Below are 6211 nucleotides of genomic sequence, written 5' to 3'. Positions count from 1 at the left end.
TAAGTCCCAGAAATCCGTCACTGAACATCACGACTTACAAACACATCTTCCCCCGGTCCTCCCATATACGGCACCGGGACAAGTATGAAGAATGAAAATCATGTGTGTATGGAACATATAATGTGCCTGAGAGCACATTTTTTTTCTAAGTCCCAGAAATCCGTCACTGAACATCACGACTTACAAACACATGTTCCCCCGGTCCTCCCATATACGGCACCGGGACAAGTATGAAGAATGAAAATAATGTGTGTATGGAACATATAATGTGCCTGAGAGCACATTTTTTTTCTAAGTCCCAGAAATCCGTCACTGAACATCACGACTTACGAAGACATGTTCCCCCGGTCCTCCCATATACGGCACCGGGACAAGTATGAAGAATGAAAATCATGTGTGTATGGAACATATAATGTGCCTGAGAGCACATTTTTTTTCTAAGTCCCAGAAATCCGTCACTGAACATCACGACTTACAAACACATGTTCCCCCGGTCCTCCCATATACGGCACGGGGACAAGTATGAAGTATGAAAATTTTTGGTCACAGCGTGAAATCCCTCTAATGATCATGAAAATAGCATCGGATCACTTATCTGACCATAAAAAGTGAACCAAAACCCTATTTGGACAAACTTTTTGGTCCTTTGAAAAATTCACTTTTCATATATGTCATGGTCGAAAATTTTCTAAGTCCCAAAAAATCACATATTCTCAAATATCTCGAAAACTACTTATCGGACAGGGGTCAACCAAGGTGTTTTAGAAAGGTCTTTACAAGCTCTATTTAATGAGCCATAGCGACTTTCAAGTGATTTTTTGACACTTTTTCGCATATCGGCATCCTTGGTTCCCATACTGGCCATAGGCCATAGGGCACCGAACGGCCAACTTTTGGTCCGGGGGTGAAATTTTTTTTTCACGAGATTTTGATGAAAATGGCTTCGGAACGCGTTTCTAATAATGAAAAGTGAAACCAAACAGTATTTGCGAAGAAAAAATTGTCCTATGAAAAAATCACTTTTTCTTAGGGTACGGGTCAAAAATTTTCTAAGTCCCAAAAAATCACATGTTCTCGAATATCTCGAAAACTACGTATCGGACAGGGGTCAACCAAGGTGTTTTAGAAAGGTCTTTACAAGCTCTATTTAATGAGCCATAGCGACTTTCAAGTGATTTTTTGACACTTTTTCGCATATCGGCATCCTTGGTTCCCATACTGGCCATAGGTCATAGGGCACCGAACGGCCAACTTCTGGTCCGGGGGTGAAATTTTTTTTCACGAGATTTTGATGAAAATGGCTTCGGAACGCGTTTCTAATAATGAAAAGTGAAACCAAACAGTATTTGCGAAGAAAAAATTGTCCTATGAAAAAATCACTTTTTCTTAGGGTACGGGTCAAAAATTTTCTAAGTCCCAAAAAATCACTTATTCTCGAATATCTCGAAAACTACGTATCGGACAGGGGTCAACCAAGGTGTTTTAGAAAGGTCTTTACAAGCTCTATTTAATGAGCCATAGCGACTTTCAAGTGATTTTTTGACACTTTTTCGCATATCGGCATCCTTGGTTCCCATACTGGCCATAGGCCATAGGGCACCGAACGGCCAACTTTTGGTCCGGGGGTGAAATTTTTTTTTCACGAGATTTTGATGAAAATGGCTTCGGAACGCGTTTCTAATAATGAAAAGTGAAACCAAACAGTATTTGCGAAGAAAAAATTGTCCTATGAAAAAATCACTTTTTCTTAGGGTACGGGTCAAAAATTTTCTAAGTCCCAAAAAATCACATGTTCTCGAATATCTCGAAAACTACGTATCGGACAGGGGTCAACCAAGGTGTTTTAGAAAGGTCTTTACAAGCTCTATTTAATGAGCCATAGCGACTTTCAAGTGATTTTTTGACACTTTTTCGCATATCGGCATCCTTGGTTCCCATACTGGCCATAGGTCCATAGGGCACCGAACGGCCAACTTCTGGTCCGGGGGTGAAATTTTTTTTCACGAGATTTTGATGAAAATGGCTTCGGAACGCGTTTCTAATAATGAAAAGTGAAACCAAACAGTATTTGCGAAGAAAAAATTGTCCTATGAAAAAATCACTTTTTCTTAGGGTACGGGTCAAAAATTTTCTAAGTCCCAAAAAATCACTTATTCTCGAATATCTCGAAAACTACGTATCGGACAGGGGTCAACCAAGGTGTTTTAGAAAGGTCTTTACAAGCTCTATTTAATGAGCCATAGCGACTTTCAAGTGATTTTTTGACACTTTTTCGCATATCGGCATCCTTGGTTCCCATACTGGCCATAGGCCATAGGGCACCGAACGGCCAACTTTTGGTCCGGGGGTGAAATTTTTTTTTCACGAGATTTTGATGAAAATGGCTTCGGAACGCGTTTCTAATAATGAAAAGTGAAACCAAACAGTATTTGCGAAGAAAAAATTGTCCTATGAAAAAATCACTTTTTCTTAGGGTACGGGTCAAAAATTTTCTAAGTCCCAAAAAATCACATTTTCTCGAATATCTCGAAAACTACTTATCGGACAGGGGTCAACCAAGGTGTTTTAGAAAGGTCTCAACAAGCTCTAAATAATGGGCCATAGCGACTTTTTAGTGATTTTTTGACAAATTTTGTCATATCGGCATCCCGAGTTCCCATACTGGCCATAGGCCATGGGGCCCCGAACGAAAAAATTTTGGTCCGAGGGTCAAAATTTTTTTTCTCATAAATTTGTTCAAAACGCCGTCGGAACGCGCCTTAGATCATGAAAAGTGAAAAGAAACAGTATTTTGCAAAAGTTGGGGTGGCCTATGACTTACATGGCCACGTCCTAGGTCCGAGTTCCCGAGGTCGTGTTCTTCAGTGGCGGAAAAAAATGGCCACTTGTGGGAGATGCAAAATGTTCATTTTGTATTATAGGGGACACACTATCGAAGCGAAAATTTCAGAAATGGCCTAAAACGTGAAGAAATGATGGGGTATGTACGAAAAGAAGGTTTTTATGGTCAAACGGTGAAAATTTTTTTTTTATGAAAAATTTTGGTCTCCCACCGTTCATGAATTTCTAGGACCAAAAATCGAAAAATTTGAAAACTTCACGATCGAAAGGGAAACGCATATGTGGTGTTCCTAGGTGTGTACGGTGTACGAAAAACGGGTTCACGATGAGATATCAGGCAAATAAGTGGACCTAAAGTGAGTTATACGGGTAAGACGAGGTGTCCAAAGACCGAAATAGGGGTACCAACTGAGAACGAAATGAAGGTCCCCGAAGTCGCCATACAAGTTATAGGAGGTGTCCAAAGTACGAAAAGAGTTCCATATTCGGCTGTTCCTACTATATGGTTCCCTGATTGCTGCTCCAAGGAGTAGTGAGGAAGTGTCCAAAGGTCTGTTGGGGGTATCGAGGTGATACCCTCGACGGACAATATGCACGAAAAGTGGTTCGATGATCTATCCTGTAGGTCGTACGGCAGCCATACCCGGCTGGAAGTACCGCGGTAATTCCGCAATAAAACGTTCGCCAGACGAACAAACAAATTGAATTAGCTCATCGTAGTGTACGGAAACGAAACGAAAATGTAAGGTGATTAGGGATCCGGGAGCAATCTCGCGATCCCATGGTTCGGTGTAAGAAATGATACGAAGTGTTCATAAGTCTCCTCTGGAGGCAGAACCATCGTAGCAAAGTTCGGGAACCCAAGGGTCACAAAAACTCGTAGGACGATATCCACGAATAATCGGGGACTTGTGGGGACTACCGTGCCCTGACAAGTCAACTACACCTTAACTGGTGATGGTCGTCCTACGGGGACCTGCGGGGAACAAAAGGGTCACTAAAACTCGTAGGACAATATCTCCGAATAATCGGGGACTTGTGGGGACCACCGTGCCCTGACAAGTCAACTACACCTTAACTGGTGATGGTTGTCCTACGGGGACCTGCCGGGAACCCAAGGGTCACAAAAACTCGTAGGACGATATCCACGAATAATCGGGGACTTGTGGGGACTACCGTGCCCTGACAAGTCAACTACACCTTAACTGGTGATGGTCGTCCTACGGGGACCTGCGGGGAGCAAAAGGAGTCAGAAACAATCGTAGGACGATATCCACGAATAATCGGGGACTTGTGGGGACTACCGTGCCCTGACAAGTCAACTACACCTTAACTGGTGATGGTCGTCCTACGGGGACCTTCAGGGAGCCGCAGTAAGTCGCAGGTCGTATGCGAGCCTTGATTGGTCCTGTTGGGGGCGTGCGGGGTGTAATGCCTCGGTACGTCAAATGTTGGTGTACGATGTACATCGATAATCTGACATCCTCCTGAACAACCTTTGCTCGTGTGGTTATTGGCGCTGTGGAGTCGGTGTACTGCCGCAGGTCAATGAGAGTGGTCACAACAAAGATTGTGTCACCTGATGAACGTAGAAAGAGAGTCTGCGGGGACTGGTGCCCTGGTAGACAAAAAATATCGAACAAGCAATTGACGAAGACGAATTCTGGTTGATCCTACCAGTAATATACGCTTGTCTCAAAGGTTAAGCCATGCATGTCTAAGTACAAACATAAATGAATGTGAAACCGCATAAGGCTCAGTACAACAGCCATAATTCACAAGATCATCCACCCATCAGTTACTTGGATAACTGTGGAAAAGCCAGAGCTAATACATGCAACATGCCGGGACCGCTGTCCGCTTGCGGGCGGTGGAACTGGTGCACTTATTAGTAAAACCAATCGCCTCCGGGCGGCTTGAGTTGAAGTCTGGATAAGGATGCCGATCGTATGGTCGCTTGACCGACGACAGATCTTGCAAATGTCTGCCCTATCAACTATTGATGGTAGTGTAGAGGACTACCATGGTTGCGACGGGTAACGGGGAATCAGGGTTCGATTCCGGAGAGGGAGCCTGAGAAATGGCTACCACATCCAAGGAAGGCAGCAGGCGCGTAAATTACCCAATCCCGGCACGGGGAGGTAGTGACGAGAAATAACAATATGGACCTCTCTAACGATGGTCCATAATTGGAATGAATTGAGCATAAATCCTTCAATAAGGATCAAGTGGAGGGCAAGTCTGGTGCCAGCAGCCGCGGTAATTCCAGCTCCACTAGCGTATATTAAAGTTGTTGCGGTTAAAACGTTCGAAGTTGATTCCCCGTCCAGACACGCGACCGCCGCGGGCGCCCGGCACACGCCGGATACGTTCGTGCGCGAGCTCGCGGCTGCGACTCACAATGGTGTGCCTGGGCGTCAACCTCGTGATCGGTCGGGCACGTCCCGAGCCGGTGCGTGGTGCCCGGGCAGCTCCCATTTACCTTGAACAAATTAGAGTGCTTCAAGCAGGCTAGTACAAAAGCGTCCACACCCGCCCAGGGTTGGCGTTGGCCGAGAATAATCTTGCATGGAATAATGGAACATGACCTCGGTCTGAGTCTTTTGGTTGGTTTTGTATAGACCCAGAGGTAATGATTAACAGAAGTAGTTGGGGGCATTGGTATTACGGCGCGAGAGGTGAAATTCGTAGACCGTCGTAGGACCAACTGAAGCGAAAGCGTTTGCCATGGATGCTTTCATTAATCAAGAACGAAAGTTAGAGGATCGAAGGCGATTAGATACCGCCCTAGTTCTAACCGTAAACGATGCCAATCAGCAATTGGGAGACGCTACTACATTCGGTGCTCTCAGTAGCTTCCGGGAAACCAAAATCGGGTTCCGGGGGAAGTATGGTTGCAAAGTTGAAACTTAAAGGAATTGACGGAAGGGCACCACAAGAAGTGGAGCTTGCAGAGGCGTTTGACAGTTGACAGCGAACGGTGGTGTTTCCGTGAGCTGCGCAAAAAATTGTCGAAAAAAGGTGAAAAAAGTGTTTAAATTCTTTACAGAGTGCTTTAAAAGTGATAAAAAGGCGTTTGTTATCATTTGGAAGTGAATTTGGACCAAAAAACAGGAAAAAACAGTGAAAGTGTGGTATAAACAAAACCCCATACATTTTGTATGGAGGGGGTTTTTCACTGATTTGGCGGCTCTAAGCAACCGTTTTAGATGCGGTTTTCGCTGAAAACGCAAGACTGGGAGCCAATTTAGTGTTTTCGACGGAAAAACGGTGGATGCCGGTGGTCTGTACGCGGAAAAAACTGTAAAAAACATTCCGGCTATAGAAGAAGAAGAAGAAGAAGAAACTGTTTCTTGAAGCGTGCAGAAAA

This window comes from Anopheles stephensi, unplaced genomic scaffold, assembly GCF_013141755.1.
Source record: "Anopheles stephensi strain Indian unplaced genomic scaffold, UCI_ANSTEP_V1.0 ucontig15, whole genome shotgun sequence".
Classification (NCBI taxonomy): Eukaryota; Metazoa; Arthropoda; class Insecta; order Diptera; family Culicidae; genus Anopheles; species Anopheles stephensi.
The sequence above is the reverse complement of the archived record's forward strand: the minus strand, read 5'-3'. Positions refer to the sequence as shown.